At 34.6% G+C, this 21,163-nt stretch overlaps 1 long non-coding RNA gene across 3 annotated transcripts; it reads left to right on the top strand.

The window, feature by feature from the left end:
- The first annotated feature begins 287 nt into the window (after positions 1–287).
- Positions 288–20,779, top strand: LOC121427610. 3 transcript variants are annotated; one of them, XR_005971704.1, is made up of 4 exons: positions 288–535; positions 3,253–3,397; positions 19,186–19,330; positions 20,159–20,777. It is a non-coding gene; the product is annotated as an uncharacterized LOC121427610 (long non-coding RNA). The 3 variants fall into 3 exon arrangements; XR_005971703.1 differs by lacking the exons at positions 19,186–19,330; positions 20,159–20,777 and adding an exon at positions 4,226–4,862; XR_005971705.1 differs by lacking the exons at positions 288–535; positions 3,253–3,397 and adding an exon at positions 16,426–16,455 and having other exon boundaries at positions 20,159–20,779.
- Positions 20,780–21,163: the final 384 nt, after the last annotated feature.

Raw genomic sequence — 21,163 nt, 5'->3', positions numbered from 1 at the left:
TCATGTTAATTCATGATTATTTATAGAATTATTTGTATAATGTTTAAACTTGAAGATACGTTAATGCCAAAGTCTATATTATTATACAATTCTTTCATATTATCTTATTTATCTTATGCTAATATTGCGTGGGGTAATGGAACCAAAAAAAAATGTTAATTCGTTATTGCTACTGCATAAACTGCCATAAGAATTTACACAGGTTCTCCTAACTGAGCCCATACTGATCCAATTATAACAAAAACTGAACATAAAACATCTCTGTTGCATAAAAATTTATGTCATAGTGACATAAATTTCGATCATGACATAAAATCATGCATAGCTTATGCCGTTGACATAAATTTCGTTGCATAAAAATATTTATGTATTGTTTTAGCTTATGACGCGATTTAATCATCATTACATAAACTGAATAGTCATGAACGAGCCTGTTGACATAAACTTGGCATAAGTTGTCATTTTTCAGCCGCAGGAAGCTCTTGCGAAAAAGGGTCTTCGGCTTTCTATTTAGACGGGATAGAGGCCTATTTTGGTATGTATCAAATTTCCATTGTTGTATATCGTAGATAATAGATATATCTCACGTTCTGACCAAAATTAAAAGTTTCTAAGTATGAGGAGATGTTTTAAATAAATCATTATCGCCGTCAATTTTATGTAATGATTGCTCGGATACTCTACGGCTGCTCTTAGCCGTACAACGCCGGCAGTGCTAGCCGGAGGTTCCGGCGTCTGACAAAGACAAATAATGCATGGAATCAACAACAACAGAACAGTGTTAAATAATCTTCACGACATTGAACATTGATTTTAAGGTTCGGCGGCGGATAAACACAAATAATTCATGGGATGAACACTGACAGAAAACAGTTTTAATTAATCTTCACAACATTTTATTGGACATTTTCATTCATTGATTTGAAATTAAAGGTTTTTTAAGAGCATCACTGTTCTTCCTGGAAAGATCTAGGCCCTATGTTAACATTACTCGTTAGGCCTAGTCTAACGTTAGACTTAGAGCCGAACTGTCTAAGATTAGACTAGAAGTCTAGACTAGACACTCTAGAGTCTATACAAAACAGCTCTGTCACTCACCGTGAGGGCCTAGACCAGGCCTAAATAATTAGTTGTGCTGAGCCTATGTTCGGAGATTAAAAAAAAAAACCCTTAAAATAATTTAGGCATGTCACTGTCAGTGTCAATGCAGGGCCAGGCCCTAGCAAGTAAAAGCTTGGCCCCTTTATTAAGTGCTAGTCTAGATCTAGATTGGCGCAGATAATCTACCAGATTGAAGAGCGCCAACTCAACTCCAACACCAACCAACCTAGATCTATTGTATAGTTTTCTATCTAGGACTAGATCAAGTCTAGGGTCTAATTTAGACTTAGTCTAGCTCTAAAAAAATCTAAGTTTAACTTGTCTTAGTTACTTAGGTGAGCTGAGCTGGCCCTACAATTTAGTCTAGACTCTAGTCTAGGCCTACCCTGGTTTGGGCCTTGGTCCTGGCCAGTGAATGAGGTAGTGCAGCCCTGCCCCTGGACTGAGTCTGGCTTGGGCTCCTTCCATTCATATTTTTATTAATAGATCAAAATCGAGACCTAATCTAGTTTAGCAATACAAGAGATCTAGAATAGATCTAGCTCAGGGCCCCAAAATTGTGTTTACATCATTAGTAAACTAATCATTTGTGGGGCCTATATATCATTTATATGAAACAAGTAACATTATAGATCTACTAGAACTACAAAAGTTACTTTAGATCTATTCTATGTCTAATCTTTAGCCTGACTTTTTAACTCTGACATCAAAATTCAAATACAATCTAGTATATGTGTAGGTTGTAACTTAGACCTTTGGGAGACGAGTCCTCCGCTGCCGACGCTACGGTGATGGAGCCCCCTGGGTTTATGATAGAGCTATGGAATAGGGTGTCTAGCTCTAATATGATATTAGTTTCTAGTGCCAGGAGTAGAGGCCTAGATGATTTATTAGTTGGTAGATGTGCACTTCAATAACATGTGTAGAGTATAAGACCCTAGCAGCAAGGGGGGGTTCCCTCTTCATTCAGAAAAAACAACAAAGTGATTGGTGTGTAATAAAGGTGATAAAATAATTTAGAAATTCCTGGGTCACCCCCTGTGTTAATGAAGAATGGAGACTACTGAACAGGAAGGTAAAGAAGGGGGGGGGGACAAATTTCACACTGAACTAATTAAGTTAAACACTGAATTGAAAAGACATGTAACTTCACGAAAAACTGATGACTATGTTGTATGTTAATATCTAATAAAGATATTAATGTACATCTATGATGGATTAATTTCTATTAATTTTCAAATCAGTGCACAAATAATATGCTTGGAGAAAAGGCATTTCAATTACTGGTAACTACAGGATTTGGTTTCTGATCTGTGAATAAAAATAACCATGACAAATTAAATTCTCTTGATGACTGTTATTAAGAACTCCTCATAGTATATTCTATTCCTTTTACCTATTTACTGTAAAGAGAATTTCTTTTAGATCAGTTACTAAAGGGGTGATTTTTTAGAAAACAAAAACTGGCAATTTGAAGTAAAGAAAATCCCTAATTGTATGAATAATAGAATTATAGGGCCTACAATTACTTATCAAAACCTATCTTCACTAGTAGTATTCATACATTGAGTGTGTAAATCATTTTTCTAACATAAAAAAATGAAGCCTAAATGAATCACTTGTACTTTCCTTAGTAAGTGATAAAAGGTGCAAAAAAGGGGCCTTGTTTTTGTTTGCACCCATAAAGTTCGTTTGCCCAATAAAAGGGGCAACATTCAACCTTTTAAGGTGCATAATACTTAAAGATTAAAGATGTTCAAATTTTTAACCTCAATTATATGGTTCAAATCTGCGCCCTATATGATGATTAATATAACTTATGCTACACCCATAAAGGTGCACAAATGGGTATAATTGCTCTCATTAGCAACCCTTATTGTACCAACCCCTAAGGTTCAAATTTGAATCCCGATTCTTAGTATGTTCATCAAACCATTTCAAGGTTGAAAGACTATACCTCATTTGCCTTAAAATAAAATATTCTGTATAACTGTACCAACACCCCTGTCAAATATATTTGACAAAATCTGTAATGATAAAAATATATTTTTTAAAGAAGGGACTTCAGTTGTTGTTGTTTATACAAAATGTAAATATGAATTCATTTTCATCTGTTACTATATGAAAAATTTGGTATTCACTTTTTAACAGGTGACCCACACTAACGGTGAGAAGAGGTAAAGAGAGAAAGGGGCACAGCAACTGGAAGGAGAGGGAAGTCCAGACACTCTACCACTGTCTGCGATTGAATAAGAAATTTCTCTTTGGATCAGGGGGTCAAGCTTCTAGTATGAAGGTGAGTCTTTATATAAAGTTGTGTTTATTGAATATTCTACTTGTAAATACAAGTATACTACTGTACGGTAATATTTATTCTTGTCTAATTTATTATTCTTAAGAGCAGTTGCAAATGTGATGTCCTGTTCTAGTAATTTTCAAATATGAATCTCTTAAAATTCATCCACATCTTGTAATAAATACATCTTAATTTTACTCACAAAAATGGACAATATGAATCTCGTGAATTTTTATAGAAATTCAAGTTTCAATTGGCAACTGAGCCCTCTTAATATTTCAATTAATGATATTATTATGGAATGCATTCACAAAAAAATGTAAGAGCAACAACATTGCAACTCGTCAAAGTGAAAACAAAATCTAGGAAGGCTATTGGATCTATACTATTGTAACAATTATTTTCCACTTAACTTTTGCAAGAGATTCAGATTCAGTTGATTTATATTTTTTATTAGAATCTCAACAAAGAGGCTAACAATGAGAGCTTACAAGCATAAACGCAATTTAAGTGCATTTAAGAATAAATAGTAGTAGTAGAAGGGTATATTTTCATTTTCAAGTAACACCACATATGAAAATTTTCACAAATGACTTGATTGAAATTAAATATATTCTGACTTTAATTATAAGTATATAAAAAATGATATTCGAAAGCTATTTACCCAAGTTTCATTTAACATTCTATATTTTTTTTAATTATGTCTGTGATTGCAATCTCAAAAGGCTCTTTCATAATCTTTTAGAGATACATGTAAATGTATGTGAACACTTTACTGTTATCAAGTTGAGTTGCTAAAGTTGTTTTCACCGATTCTTCTTATTTCAGATTGTTCAAGAGTCAAGACTGTTGAAGAGGTGACGTCATGGACCTGGTAGCACCTGGCAAGGGAACTAAATTACTGTTCACCCTCAAGTATCCTAAAAACGGTTTAAAAATTTGAACATTAACAAAAGTACTAATTTTCATTTTTTCAAAGAAAATAATCATTATATTGACATTGTGGATATATTTTATGATTATCATAAAATTATTATAATGTTAATGATAATAGGTCATGATAATACAAATGAACAATAGGTAGAAAAGAAGACAACCAAGAAGGAGGAAGAGAAGAAGAAAAGAAGAGGGGAGGAAGAGAAGAAGAAAAAGAAGAGGGGTGGAAGAGGAAAAAAGGAGAAGAATAAATTACAACACTGTGAGTTCCTCTTCATGATATTACAGAAATCCTCATCTCTTTTAAGTGGAAATATCTATGAATAATATGATATATAATGATATGAAAAATACATTTTATTTAAATCCATGTTCCACTTTTAATCATGTTTATAAAGTCATAGGACAGGTGACAAGATAAAATTGTTTAACAAATTTCTAGTGTGTATTTATTTGTAAAGTAATAAATTTACATAAAATGTCATTCTTTTTGCTTCATCTCTTTGTTGCTTTTATTGAATCGGGGGGGGGGGGGGTGGGTGTGGTCAAAATATGATTTGCCCCTCAAAACACACTTGTTTCCCTACTAAAAATAGTAATTAATATTTGTAGAATATTGTAGGATTATTTTTATAAACTCTAAATATTGTCCCATGAATTGTCAAATTTGGAAAGTAATTGATTGAGGGCGAGAAATGAAAATGAGATAGATCTATGTAGAGATGCAAAGATTACACTGTATAAGTAATAGTGAGAAAGCGGGGGCGAGGTGAATTAGAATGGGAGAAGGGAAATGAAAAAGTTTAAATGTGAAGGAGTCATTAACAGAGATAGAGAGATGTATAGAGAATTGGTTAGATAAATTTCGTGAATGATAGTGGCCTAATCTCGGAGGGAGGGAGATAATGAAAGCGATAAAAGGATAAAGCATTTTTTTTTGGGGGGGGTTACATTTGATGAGAAAAAGATAGAAAGAAAATTGCCAGGTGCTCAAAGATGAATAAATATAAATGATTGGTGACTGAGGTATGGATTAAGGGATACAGGTGGTATGAACGTGTCCCAATTAAGGCACAAAGCCGTGATGAGTAGTGGCCCCTCATGTGCACTCCTCTTGGAATTTTGGGCAATAAGTGAGCATATTCGAAAGTGGACCCCCCCCCCATCGCCCCATCTCTAATGGCCAGTTTTTGGCACGGATTAAACCCCGTCTCTTCGTTTTTATTTAGGCTTGTTTATTTGTTTTTTTTCATGTCAAATATTTTCTTGAAGAAATTCCCCCATTGTGCTTCCACGTTTGTAACCCTCGCCGCAAGTGCACTGGCAAGGTGGTTCCATGACATGCTTATATAATACAAAATTGAAATTATAAAGAAAAAATAATAATCATTGATTACAGGGATATATGCATGGTTGTCAATCGGTGTTCATGGTTTGGGGATGACTGACACAAATACTGTTCTCTGTGAAGGAGTTTTCTTTCAATTAGGGGCTTTGGAAATCTAAATTGTTATGGGGCAGACATGGCATAAAGGACGAAATTTATAAAAACTGCGAGTGAGCAAACATTTTAACTTTGTAATACAAAATCTAACTTTGTGATAGATGTTGATATGATATGAAATAGCATATATCATATTTCACTTTTTTTCTTTTCCTTTCTTTTGTCAGACCGAATTTTTCATGATAATGCTCCCTTTCTTTCTCCAACGAGACTATTAACTAAGAACTAGATGGATAATGCAAGCGGGAAGCTGCATCTGAGATTTTCGAAAAGAATTGGATGACCTATGAATTATCAATTTTGATGACCTTTTCATATTTCCTTTTTCTTTCCTCTTTTAAATTACAATTCGTATTTCCTGTAGGCCTACCATTTTAGACTATGAACCTGAATAAAGAAAATTAACAAAGAAAAGGCGATATTAAAAAGGATGATGAAATGAACGAGGCACGTCCTATATGCACTTTGTTGCGGGGAAGGAAAATTAAACTAGAACTATCAATGAAGGTGATAAATACCCTTGCCCTTAGCCGTTACAAACTTACAATGGCAACAGTTTCAAACTATGAAAAAAATATGTCTTGCCAATCTTTACCCAAGACCTCCACGAGCAAGCCATGAGCATAACTGATGAAGTAGTTTGAACCGCAAGATTTTGCCTAATTTTTGACACATATATTGTTACCATGGCAACACGATTCCGACACATTAAAAAATATGTCCTGCACATTTTTACCTCGAGACCAATGTGTGAGCCAAATTTCATGAGAATTGGTTTAAACTAACCAAGAAGCAGGAACCAATATATTTTTACCTAATTTAGGGCAAATAGTATGTGGTAACCATGGCAACATGATTTCCGACACACACAAAATATGTGTCTCTCACATCTTCACCTCAAACTCAATATGTAAACAAAATTTCATGCGAATTGGTTGAAGTAGTAATAGTAATAGTAGTATCTAGTAATTAAATCTGAAAGTTTTTTTTACCAATTTTATATCATATAATTTGCCGTTACCATGGCAACATGATTTCTGACACACAACATAGATTTTAAACCTACGGGAAGCAATTCAAATTCCAATACCAACGCCAACACTGGACTTGAAATCACCCAATGTATATACCAATTTCTTTTTTAATAACATTTGAATTAGGCACAAAAGGGGCGATTCTAGACTGAAAGTCAGAGTTATTATCATCATTTTGGGAGGTAGGGTGGTGCTTGAAAAATATGTGGCGTTGATATAAATTATGTCATCATTCTAAGGAAAATGTCCTATCCTCAACGAAGTAAACACATTAACTATTATGCTTAGGCCTAGTTTTGCTTATAAAAATAAGGGAAAGATTTATGATTGTTCGTTTTTCAAATATTGAAAGAATACATCATATGCTATCCAATGACACAAAAATTATTTTGAAAGTCCAAGTAAAACTCAAAATATCATCAAATTACAGAGGGCATAATTATAGAAAATGATCGTAAAATTACCCTTAAGTCACTTATTGCAGAAAGCCGCCGTTTATGTCTTGATTTTAATCACGACATAAATTTATGTCATTCAAATGGATTTATGTCATGATTTTATGTCGTGATTTAAGACATAAAGCTTTATGCAACGGATTTATGTCAATATTTGTGTTTATGTCACGATTTATGCTATATGACATAAATCGTGACATAAATCATGACATAAATCAATACATAAACTTTTATGCAACAGGGCCCTGGGCCCTGTTGCATAAAAATTTATGTCATAATGACATAAATTTCGATCATGACATAAAATCATGCATAGCTTATGTCGTTGACATAAATTTCGTTGCATAAAAATATTTATGTATTGTTTTAGCTTATGTCAAGTTATCACGCGATATACATAAACTGAATAGTCATGAACGAGCCTGTTGACATAAACTTGGCATAAGTTGTCATTTTTCAGCCGCAGGAAGCTCTTGCGAAAAAGGGTCTTCGGCTTCCTATTTGGACGGGAAAGAGGCATATTTTGGTATGTATCAAATTTTCATTGTTGTATATCATAGATCATAGATATATCTCATGTTCTGACCAAAATTCAAAGATTCTAAGTATGAAGAGATGTTTTAAATAAATCATTATCGCCGTCAATTTTATGTAACGATTGCTCGGATACTCTCCGGCTGCTCTTAGCCGTACACCGCTGGCAGTGCTAGCCGGAGGTTCCGGCGTCTGACAAAGACAAATAATGCATGGAATCAACACCAACAGAACAGTGTTAAATTATCTTCACGACATTGAACATTGATTTTAAGGTTCCGGCGTCGGATAAACACAAATAATTCATGGGATGAACACTGACAGAAAACAGTTTTAATTAATCTTCACTACATTTTATTGGACATTTTCATTGATTTGAAATTAAAGTTTTTTTAAAAGCATCCCTGCTCTCCCTGGAATTGGAAAGATCTAGGCCTAGATCTACGTTAACGGTACTTATTATGCCTAGCCAAACGTTAGAGCCGGACTGTCTAACTACGATTAGACTAGACACACTAGAGTCTATACAAAACAGCTCTGTCACTCACCGTGAGGGCCTAGCCCAGGCCTAAATAATTAGTTGTGCTGAGCCTTGCCCCGGGGACCCCGACACGTCTTCAGACAGTGTCACGTGTTCGGGCTGCCGCAGTAATGCTGAGCCTATGTTCGGAGATTTAAAAAAAACAACTGAAATTTAGGCATGTCACTGTCAGTGTCAATGCAGGGCTAGGCCCTAGCAAGTAATAGCTTGGCCCCGTTATTAAGTTCTTGTGTAGATCTAGATCTCTCGTTATCTAGTTATCTATCTAGAGTCTAGGGTCTAATTTAGACTTAGTCTAGCTCTAAAAATTTCTAAGTTAAACTTATCTTACCTAGGTGAGCTGAGCTGGCCCTACAATTGACTAGGCCTACCCTTGTTTGGGCCTTGGTCCTGGCCAGTGAATGAGGTGGTGCAGCCCTGCCCCTGGACTGAGTCTGGCTGGGGCTCCTTCCATTCATGCTTTTATTAATAGATCAAAATCGAGACCTAATCTAGTAACTGTTTAGCAATACAAGAAATCCAGAATAGATCTAGCTCAGGGCCCAAAATTGAAACTGTGTTTACATCATTTATAGTAAGCTAATCATTTGTTGGGCCTATATATCATCTATATGAAACAAGTAATATAGATCTACTAGAACTACAAAAGTTACTTTAGATCTATTCTATGTCTAATCTTAAGCCTGACTTTTTAACTCTGACATCAAAATTCAAATACAATTAAACTTAGACCTTTGGGAGACGGGTCCTCCACTGCCGACGCTACGGTGATGGAGCCCCCTAGGTTTATGGTAGAGCTACATGTATGGAATAGGGTGTCTAGCTCTAATATAATATTGTTTTCTAGTGCCAGGAGTAGAGGCCTAGATGATTCATTAGTTGGTAGATGTGCACTACAATAACATGTGTAGAGTATAAGACCCTAGCAGCGAGTGGGGGGGGGGTCCCTCTCCGTTCAGAAAAAAACAACAAAGTGATTGGTGTGTAATAAAGAAGATAAAATAATTTAGAAAATCCTGGGTCACCCTCTGTGTTAACGAAGACTGGAGACTACTGAACAGGAAGGGAAAGAAGGGGGGGGGGGAGAAAAAAAAGAATTACACACTGAACTAATTAAGTTAAACATTGAACTGAAAAGACATGTAACTTCACGAAAACTGATGACTACGTTGTATGTTAATATCTAATAAAGATATTAAAGTACATCTATGATAGATACACATTTTAGTTCCTTGATTTGTTAAACAGGTTAAAAAAATTATCAAATGCCTTTTCTATTAATTTACAAAACAGTGCACAAATAATGTGCTTGGAGAAAAGGCATTTCAATTACTGGTAACTACAGGATTTGGTTTCTGATCTGTGGATAAAAATAACCATGATAAATGAAGTTCTCTTGATGACTGTTATTAAGAATTCCTCATAGTACATTCTATTCCTTTTACCTATTTACTGTAAAGAGGATTTTTTTTAGATCAATTATTAGAGGAGTGCTTTTTTTTTTTTTAGAAAACAAACCCTGGCAATTTGAAGTTAAAGAAAATTCCTAATTGTATAAATAATAGAATTATAGGGCCTACAATTTTCTTACCTATCAAAACCTATCTTCATTAGAAGTATTTATCTATGGAGTGTGTGAATCATTTTTCTAACATTTAAAAAAAATAAAGCCTAAATGAATCACTTGTACTATCATTTTAATATTGCACCCTAAGTGATAAAGGTGCAAAAAAGTTGCCTTGCTATTGTTTGCACCCATAAAGTTTGTTTAAACAATAAAAGGGGAAACATTTAACCTTTTATAAAGGTGCATAATACTTAAGATTAAAAATGTTCAAATTTTTAACCTCTATTACATGGTTCAAATCTGCGCCCTATATGGTGATTAATATAACTTATGCTTCACCCATAAACAATTAGCACCCCTTATTGTACCAACCCCTAAGGTTAAAATTTGAATCCCGATTTTAAGTGTATTAATCAAACCATTTCAAGGTTGAAAGACTAGACCTCATTTGCCTTAAAATAAAATATTGTGTTTAGCTGTACCAACACCCCTGTCAAATATATTTGACAAAATCTGTAATGATAAAAATATATTTTTTTAAAGAAGGGACTTCAGTTGTTTTTTATACAAAATGTAAATATGAATTCATTCTCATCTGTTACTATATGAAAAATTTGGTATTCACTTTTCTAACAGGTGACCCACACAAACGGTGAGAAGAGGTACATGTATAGAGAGAAAGGGGCACAGCAACTGAAAGGAGAGGGAAGTCCAGACACTCTACCACGGTCTGCCATTGAATAAGAAGTCTCTCTTTGGATCAGGGGGTCAAGCTCCTATTATGAAGGTGAGTCTTTATGTAAAGTTGAGTTTATTGAACATTCTACTTGTAAATACAAGTCTACTACTGTACGGTAATATTTATTCTTGTTTATTTTATTGTTCTTAAGAGCAGTTGTAAATGTGATGTCCTGTTATAGTAATTTTCAAAGATGAATCTCTTAAAATTCATCCACATCTTGTAATAAATTCATCTTAAATTTACTCACAAAAATGGATAATATCAATCTCATGAATTTTTATAGAAATTCAAGTTTTAATAGACAACTGATCCCTCTTAATATTTCAATTAATGATAATATTATTGTGGAATGCATTTTCAAAAATATGTAAGAGCAACAACAATGTAACTCGTCAAAGTGAAAACAAAATCTAGGAAGGCTATTGGATCCATACTATTGTAACAATTATTTTCCACTTAACTTTTGCAAGAGATTCAGATTTGGTTGATTTATATTTTATTAGAATCTCAACAAAGAGACTAACAATGAGAGCTTACAAGCATAAACGCAATTTAAGTGCATTTGTGAATAAAATAATAGTAGTAGTAGTAGAAGGGTATATTTTCATTTTCAAGTAACACCACATATGAAAATTTTCTCAAATGACTTGATTGAAATTAAATATATTCTGACTTTAATTATAAGGATATAAAAAAATAATATTCGGAAGCTATTTACCCAATTTTTATTTACCCAATTTTTATTTAACATTCTATATTTTTTTAATTATGCTTGTGACTGCCATCTCAAAAGGCTCTTTCATAATCTTTTAGAGATACATCATACATGTAAATGTATGTGAACACTCTGCTATTATCAAGTTGAGTTGCTAAAGTTGTTTTCACTGATTCTTCTTATTTCAGATTGTTCAAGAGTCAAGACTGTTGAAGAGGTGACGTCATGGACCTGGTAGCACCTGGCAAGGGAACTATATTACTGTTCATAAATCTATTACTCAAGTATCCTAAAAACGCTTTAAAAATTTGAAAATTAACAAAAGTACTAATTTTCATTTTTCAAAGATGATAATCATTATATTGACATTGTGAATATATTTTATGATTATCATAGAATTATTATAATGTAAATGATGATAGGTCATATTAATACAAATAAACAATAAGTAAAAAAGAAGACAACCAAGAAGGAGGAGGAGAAGAAGAAAAAGAGGGGTGGAAGAGGAGAAAAGGAGAAGAAGAATAAATAACAACACTGAGTTCCTCTTCATTATATTACAGAAATATTCATCTTTAAGTGGAAATATTTATGAATAGTATAATATATAATGTATGAAAAAAACATTTTATCTAAATCCAAGTTCCACTTTGGCATGTTTATAAAGTCATAGGACAGGTGACAAGATAACATTGTTTCACAAATTTTAGTGTTTATTTATTTTAAAAGTAATAAATTTACATGAAATGTCATTCTTTTTGCTTCATCTCTTTATTTTATTGAATCGGGGGTGGGGGGTGAGGGTGGTCAAAATATGATTTGCCCCTTAGAACAAACTTGTTTCCCTACCAAAAATAGTATTAATATTTGTAGAAAATTGTAGGATTGTTTTTATCAAATTTGGAAAGTAATTGAGGGCGAGAAATGAAAATGAGATAGATCTATGTAGAGATGCAATGTATAAGTAATAATGAGAAAGCGCGGGCGAGGTGAATTAGAAAGGGAAAAGAGAAATGAAAAAGTATAAATGTGAAAGAGTCATTAACAGAGAGGGACAGATGTATAGAGAATTGTAAAGATAAATTTCGTGAATGATAGTGGCCTAATCTCGGAGGGAGGGAGATAATGAAAGCGATAAAAGGATAAAGCATCTTTTTTCGGGGGGGGGGGGGGGTTACATTTGATGAGAGAGAAAGAAAATGTCCTGGTGCTCAAAGATGAATAAATGTAAATGATTGGTGACAGAGGTATGGATTAAGGGATACAGGTGGTATGAACGTGTCCCAATTAAGGCACAAAGCCGTGATGAGTAGTGGCCCCTCATGTGCACTCCTCTTGGAATTTGGGCAATAAGTGAGCATATTTTAAAGTGGACCCCCCCCCCAATCGCCCCATCTCTAATCGCCAGTTTTGGGCAAGGATTAAACCCCGTCTCTTTTCTTTTTTATTTAGGCTTGTTTGTTTTTTTTCTGTCAAATATTTTCTTGAAGAAATTCCCTCATTGTGCTTCCACATTTGTAACCCTCGCCCCAACTGCATTGGCAAGGTGGTTCCATGACATGCTTATAAAATACAAAATTTAAATTAAAAAAAAAAAAATTAATCATTGATTACAGGGATATATGCATGGTTTGCAATCGGTGTTCATGGTTTGGGAATGACTGATACAAATATTGTTCTCTGTGAAGGAGACCTCCACTAGCAAGTCATGAGCATTACTTATGAAGTAGTTTGAACCGCAAGATTTTGCCTAATTTCTGACATATATATTGTTACCACGGCAACACGATTCCGACACATTAAAAAAATATGTCCTTTACTTTTTTACCTCGAGACCAATGTGTGAGCCAAATTTCATGAGAATTGGTTGAAAACTAACCAAGAAGCAGGAACCAATAGATTTTTACCTAATTTGGGGCAAATAGTATGTGGTAACCATGGCAACATGATTTCCGACACACATAAAATATGTGTCTCTCACATCTTTACCTCAAACTCAATATATGAACCAAATTTCATGAAAATTGGTTAAAAATTGATCTAGTAATTAAAACTGAAAGTTTTTACCAATTTTATGTCATATAATATGCCGTTACCATGGCAACATGAATTCTGACACACAAAATAGATTTTAAAGCTACGAGAAGCAATTCAAATTCCAATACCAACGCCAACACCGGACTTGAAATCATCCAGTGTGGGTACCAAATTTCTTGTTTAATCACATTTGAATTAAGCACAAAAGGGGCGATTCTAGACTGAAAGTCAGAGTTATTATCATTATTTTGGGAGGGAGGGGTTGTGCTTGAAAAATATGTGGCGTTGATATAAATTATGTTATCATTCTAAGGAAAATGTCCTATCCTCAACGAAGTAAACACATTAACTATTATGCTTGGGACTAGTTTTGCTTATAAAAATAAGGGAAATATTTATGATTGTTAGTTTTTCAAATATTGAAAGAATACATCATACGCTATCCAATGACACAAAAATTATTTCGAAAGTCCAAGTAAAACTCAAAATATCATCGAATTACAGAGGACACAATTATAGAAAATAATCGTAAAAGTACCCTTAAGTCACTTATTGCGGAAAGCCGCCGCTTATGTCTTGATTTTAATCACGACATAAATTTATGTCATTCAAATGGATTTATGTCATGATTTTATGTCATGATTTCAGACATAAAGCTTTATGCAACGGATTTATGTCATTATTTGTGTTTATGTCATGATTTATGCTATATGACGTAAATCGTGACATAAATCATGACATAAATCAATACATAAACTTTTATGCAACAGGGCCCTGATCTCAATATCTTACGAAGTGCAAATTTTATGTTCAATACTAATCACTTGGTTCCACGCAGTTTAAATTCAATGTTTATACGCAATACCCAGGTTCATGAACACAATACCAGAGGTTCCAACAATTTTCATATTAGTAATCCCAAAACAATCATTGCTTATACATCCATTATACATAAAACACCCAATTTTTGGCATTCATTGCCTCATGAAATAAGAGAATGCTCTTCGCTTTATGACTCATAACTCGTACATTTTCTTAAAGTATGTTTAGATCATTTATATAGGTACATGTCAGTTCACGATTGGGTAGGGGGTTTAGAACATCCGTACATTTTTTTTCTCATGTCATCATTTTAACCTATATCAATGTATCATACTGCCATGATGGCAGCCCGGGGGGGGGGGCACTCAGTATATAATGCATAGTGGGTATGTGCCGCGGAGGGGACCCCCATTTTCACACTCAAATTTCCGTTCCAAGGCATAGCATTTTTGCCTTGTTGAGAAAAAGAACAAAGAAAGCCGCTCCAAGGCATAGCATTTTCTTCTTATCGAGAAAAAAGAAGAGAGAAATCCGCTCCAAAGCTTCGCATATTTTTCGTTACGCCGCTCCGATCGCATTGAATGAGCTGCAATTTGGTGAAAAGTGGCCGCAGAGCTCCCCCGGCGGAGGCCGCGCTAGCTGCATCATGCACGCATGACCGTTCCATAGGGATGCATACGCACTCACACGCTGGCGATCCGTTCCAAGGACCCCCGTTTTCACAAACATTTGTCGTTCCGAAGCCCGTTCCGAAGCCCGTTCCGAGGACCCTCCGTTTTACAATAAGCCCGCTCCAAGGCCCCCGTTTTTTGTCTCGCCCGCGGCACACCACCACCACTTTTTTGGTCGAGTGCCCCCCCCCCCGGGGATGGCACTCGGGGTCTGCCTCGTCAAGACCATTCAGCAGTTCAGTCTTTTGCAGTCTCCCAAATTTCATTAAGGCGGTTTTCCACTAGGGCGCGGACAAGACCAGGAAGGGTGGCGGAAGCAACTTTTGTCATTTCGGCATGCTGTCCGCAACCAAATTCCGTAAAAGATTATGGAAATGATCTTGTCCTAGGACACAACCAGGGTTGTCAGCGTATCGTCGTAGGACTTTCCTGGGACTGTCCTAGGACAAGATTATCTAAATAAATTTGCCGGCGTTCTGTGCGGACAGCATCCAAATCGTATTAGGACAGAACCGGAGACATTTAGGACAACGTCACGAGTGGTGAATTCAAGGACTAGGACAATCGGACAACTTGAGAATACTCCATGAAAATTATCATTCATATATTTTTTTAAAGGAATTTAGGGGTGTTATTTGGGGTTTTTCGACTACAAAGACTATGTACACTGTTAAAAATACCATGATTTTACAGAAAAAATAAAGACTATTTTGCAAAGAGCAATCACAGAATCGTTCTGTAAATTCATAAAACAGGAATTTTTCTGCATTTAACAGATCAGGTCTGTTTAAAAAGGGGAAAAGGGTGTTTTATTAAAGGAAATTTGTAAGGTTCCATACACCCAATACCAATTTCCTGTAAGATTACGCAATTTGGTAAGATCTGCAGGAACTTCTTTTATTTTAAGGACAAATTTTCTAACAGTGTAGGTTTTTCTTTTATTTCAAATCAAATTGCATACATTGGTGGAAATCCCAAGGGACAGGGGCGACGCGTCTCCTCACTTTTTGGAAAGGGGGGGGGTGTTGCACCCACAAATGTAATAACGCCCACAAATGTAATAACGCCCACAAATGTAATAACACTTTACCCACAAATGTAATAACGACCACAAATGTAATAACACTCTACCCACAAATGTAATAATTTCACCCACAAATGTAATAATGCACTTTACCCACAAATGTAATAAATTTGAAGGGTTTTTGGCAAATCAGTTCTGGGCCCTGTTGCATAAAAGTTTATGTCATAATGACATAAACTTCGATCATGACATAAAATCATGCATAGCTTATGTCGTTGACATAAATTTCGTTGCATAAAAATATTTATGTATTGTTTTAGCTTATGACGCGATTTAATCATCATTACATAAACTGAATAGTCATGAACGAGCCTGTTGACATAAACTTGGCATAAGTTGTCATTTTTCAGCCGCAGGAAGCTCTTGCGAAAAAGGGTCTCGGGCTTTCTATTTAGACGGGATAGAGGCCTATTTTGGTATGTATCAAATTTCCATTGTTGTATATCGTAGATAATAGATATATCTCACGTTCTGACCAAAATTAAAAGTTTCTAAGTATGAGGAGATGTTTTAAATAAATCATTATCGCCGTCAATTTTATGTAATGATTGCTCGGATACTCTCCGGCTGCTCTTAGCCGTACAACGCCGGCAGTGCTAGCCGGAGGTTCCGGCGTCTGACAAAGACAAATAATGCATGGAATCAACAACAACAGAACAGTGTTAAATAATCTTCACGACATTGAACATTGATTTTAAGGTTCGGCGGCGGATAAACACAAATAATTCATGGGATGAACACTGACAGAAAACAGTTTTAATTAATCTTCACAACATTTTATTGGACATTTTCATTCATTGATTTGAAATTAAAGGTTTTTTAAGAGCATCACTGTTCTTCCTGGAAAGATCTAGGGCCTAGGCCCTATGTTAACATTACTCGTTAGGCCTAGTCTAACGTTAGACTTAGAGCCGAACTGTCTAAGATTAGACTAGAAGTCTAGACTAGACACTCTAGAGTCTATACAAAACAGCTCTGTCACTCACCGTGAGGGCCTAGACCAGGCCTAAATAATTAGTTGTGCTGAGCCTATGTTCGGAGATTAAAAAAAAAAACCCTTAAAATAATTTAGGCATGTCACTGTCAGTGTCAATGCAGGGCCAGGCCCTAGCAAGTAAAAGCTTGGCCCCTTTATTAAGTGCTAGTCTAGATCTAGATTGGCGCAGATAATCTACCAGATTGAAGAGCGCCAACTCAACTCCAACACCAACCAACCTAGATCTATTGTATAGTTTTCTATCTAGGACTAGATCAAGTCTAGGGTCTAATTTAGACTTAGTCTAGCTCTAAAAAAATCTAAGTTTAACTTGTCTTAGTTACTTAGGTGAGCTGAGCTGGCCCTACAATTTAGTCTAGACTCTAGTCTAGGCCTACCCTGGTTTGGGCCTTGGTCCTGGCCAGTGAATGAGGTAGTGCAGCCCTGCCCCTGGACTGAGTCTGGCTGGGGCTCCTTCCATTCATATTTTTATTAATAGATCAAAATCGAGACCTAATCTAGTTTAGCAATACAAGAGATCTAGAATAGATCTAGCTCAGGGCCCCAAAATTGTGTTTACATCATTAGTAAACTAATCATTTGTGGGGCCTATATATCATTTATATGAAACAAGTAACATAGATCTACTAGAACTACAAAAGTTACTTTAGATCTATTCTATGTCTAATCTTTAGCCTGACTTTTTAACTCTGACATCAAAATTCAAATACAATCTAGTATATGTGTAGGTTGTAACTTAGACCTTTGGGAGACGAGTCCTCCGCTGCCGACGCTACGGTGATGGAGCCCCCTGGGTTTATGATAGAGCTATGGAATAGGGTGTCTAGCTCTAATATGATATTAGTTTCTAGTGCCAGGAGTAGAGGCCTAGATGATTTATTAGTTGGTAGATGTGCACTTCAATAACATGTGTAGAGTATAAGACCCTAGCAGCAAGGGGGGGGGTTCCCTCTTCATTCAGAAAAAACAACAAAGTGATTGGTGTGTAATAAAGGTGATAAAATAATTTAGAAATTCCTGGGTCACCCCCTGTGTTAATGAAGAATGGAGACTACTGAACAGGAAGGTAAAGGAGGGGGGGGGGGGGGGACAAATTTCACACTGAACTAATTAAGTTAAACACTGAATTGAAAAGACATGTAACTTCACGAAAAACTGATGACTATGTTGTATGTTAATATCTAATAAAGATATTAATGTACATCTATGATGGATTAATTTCTATTAATTTTCAAATCAGTGCACAAATAATATGCTTGGAGAAAAGGCATTTCAATTACTGGTAACTACAGGATTTGGTTTCTGATCTGTGAATAAAAATAACCATGACAAATTAAATTCTCTTGATGACTGTTATTAAGAACTCCTCATAGTATATTCTATTCCTTTTACCTATTTACTGTAAAGAGAATTTCTTTTAGATCAGTTACTAAAGGGGTGATTTTTTAGAAAACAAAAACTGGCAATTTGAAGTAAAGAAAATCCCTAATTGTATGAATAATAGAATTATAGGGCCTACAATTACTTATCAAAACCTATCTTCACTAGTAGTATTCATACATTGAGTGTGTAAATCATTTTTCTAACATAAAAAAAATGAAGCCTAAATGAATCACTTGTACTTTCCTTAGTAAGTGATAAAAGGTGCAAAAAAAGTGGCCTTGTTTTTGTTTGCACCCATAAAGTTCGTTTGCCCAATAAAAGGGGCAACATTCAACCTTTTAAGGTGCATAATACTTAAAGATTAAAGATGTTCAAATTTTTAACCTCAATTATATGGTTCAAATCTGCGCCCTATATGATGATTAATATAACTTATGCTACACCCATAAAGGTGCACAAATGGGTATAATTGCTCTCATTAGCAACCCTTATTGTACCAACCCCTAAGGTTCAAATTTGAATCCCGATTCTTAGTATGTTCATCAAACCATTTCAAGGTTGAAAGACTATACCTCATTTGCCTTAAAATAAAATATTCTGTATAACTGTACCAACACCCCTGTCAAATATATTTGACAAAATCTGTAATGATAAAAATATATTTTTTAAAGAAGGGACTTCAGTTGTTGTTGTTTATACAAAATGTAAATATGAATTCATTTTCATCTGTTACTATATGAAAAATTTGGTATTCACTTTTTAACAGGTGACCCACACAAACGGTGAGAAGAGGTAAAGAGAGAAAGGGGCACAGCAACTGGAAGGAGAGGGAAGTCCAGACACTCTACCACTGTCTGCGATTGAATAAGAAATTTCTCTTTGGATCAGGGGGTCAAGCTTCTAGTATGAAGGTGAGTCTTTATATAAAGTTGTGTTTATTGAATATTCTACTTGTAAATACAAGTATACTACTGTACGGTAATATTTATTCTTGTCTAATTTATTATTCTTAAGAGCAGTTGCAAATGTGATGTCCTGTTCTAGTAATTTTCAAATATGAATCTCTTAAAATTCATCCACATCTTGTAATAAATACATCTTAATTTTACTCACAAAAATGGACAATATGAATCTCGTGAATTTTTATAGAAATTCAAGTTTCAATTGGCAACTGAGCCCTCTTAATATTTCAATTAATGATATTATTATGGAATGCATTCACAAAAAATGTAAGAGCAACAACATTGCAACTCGTCAAAGTGAAAACAAAATCTAGGAAGGCTATTGGATCTATACTATTGTAACAATTATTTTCCACTTAACTTTTGCAAGAGATTCAGATTCAGTTGATTTATATTTTTTATTAGAATCTCAACAAAGAGGCTAACAATGAGAGCTTACAAGCATAAACGCAATTTAAGTGCATTTAAGAATAAATAGTAGTAGTAGAAGGGTATATTTTCAAGTAACACCACATATGAAAATTTTCACAAATGACTTGATTGAAATTAAATATATTCTGACTTTAATTATAAGTATATAAAAAATGATATTCGAAAGCTATTTACCCAAGTTTCATTTAACATTCTATATTTTTTTTAATTATGTCTGTGATTGCAATCTCAAAAGGCTCTTTCATAATCTTTTAGAGATACATCATACATGTAAATGTATGTGAACACTTTACTGTTATCAAGTTGAGTTGCTAAAGTTGTTTTCACCGATTCTTCTTATTTCAGATTGTTCAAGAGTCAAGACTGTTGAAGAGGTGACGTCATGGACCTGGTAGCACCTGGCAAGGGAACTAAATTACTGTTCACCCTCAAGTATCCTAAAAACGGTTTAAAAATTTGAACATTAACAAAAGTACTAATTTTCATTTTTTCAAAGAAAATAATCATTATATTGACATTGTGGATATATTTTATGATTATCATAAAATTATTATAATGTTAATGATAATAGGTCATGATAATACAAATGAACAATAGGTAGAAAAGAAGACAACCAAGAAGGAGGAAGAGAAGAAGAAAAGAAGAGGGGAGGAAGAGAAGAAGAAAAAGAAGAGGGGTGGAAGAGGAAAAAAGGAGAAGAATAAATTACAACACTGTGAGTTCCTCTTCATGATATTACAGAAATCCTCATCTCTTTTAAGTGGAAATATCTATGAATAATATGATATATAATGATATGAAAAATACATTTTATTTAAATCCATGTTCCACTTTTAATCATGTTTATAAAGTCATAGGACAGGTGACAAGATAAAATTGTTTCACAAATTTCTAGTGTGTATTTATTTGTAAAGTAATAAATTTACATAAAATGTCATTCTTTTTGCTTCATCTCTTTGTTGCTTTTATTGAATCGGGGGGGGGGGGTGGGTGTGGTCAAAATATGATTTGCCCCTCAAAACACACTTGTTTCCCTACTAAAAATAGTAATTAATATTTGTAGAATATTGTAGGATTATTTTTATAAACTCTAAATATTGTCCCATGAATTGTCAAATTTGGAAAGTAATTGATTGAGGGCGAGAAATGAAAATGAGATAGATCTATGTAGAGATGCAAAGATTACACTGTATAAGTAATAGTGAGAAAGCGGGGGCGAGGTGAATTAGAATGGGAGAAGGGAAATGAAAAAGTTTAAATGTGAAGGAGTCATTAACAGAGATAGAGAGATGTATAGAGAATTGGTTAGATAAATTGCGTGAATGATAGTGGCCTAATCTCGAAGGGAGG

The sequence above is a fragment of the Lytechinus variegatus genome, chromosome 14, assembly GCF_018143015.1.
Source record: "Lytechinus variegatus isolate NC3 chromosome 14, Lvar_3.0, whole genome shotgun sequence".
Lineage (NCBI taxonomy): Eukaryota > Metazoa > Echinodermata > Echinoidea > Temnopleuroida > Toxopneustidae > Lytechinus > Lytechinus variegatus.
This window is presented reverse-complemented; position numbering and strand designations above follow the sequence as displayed.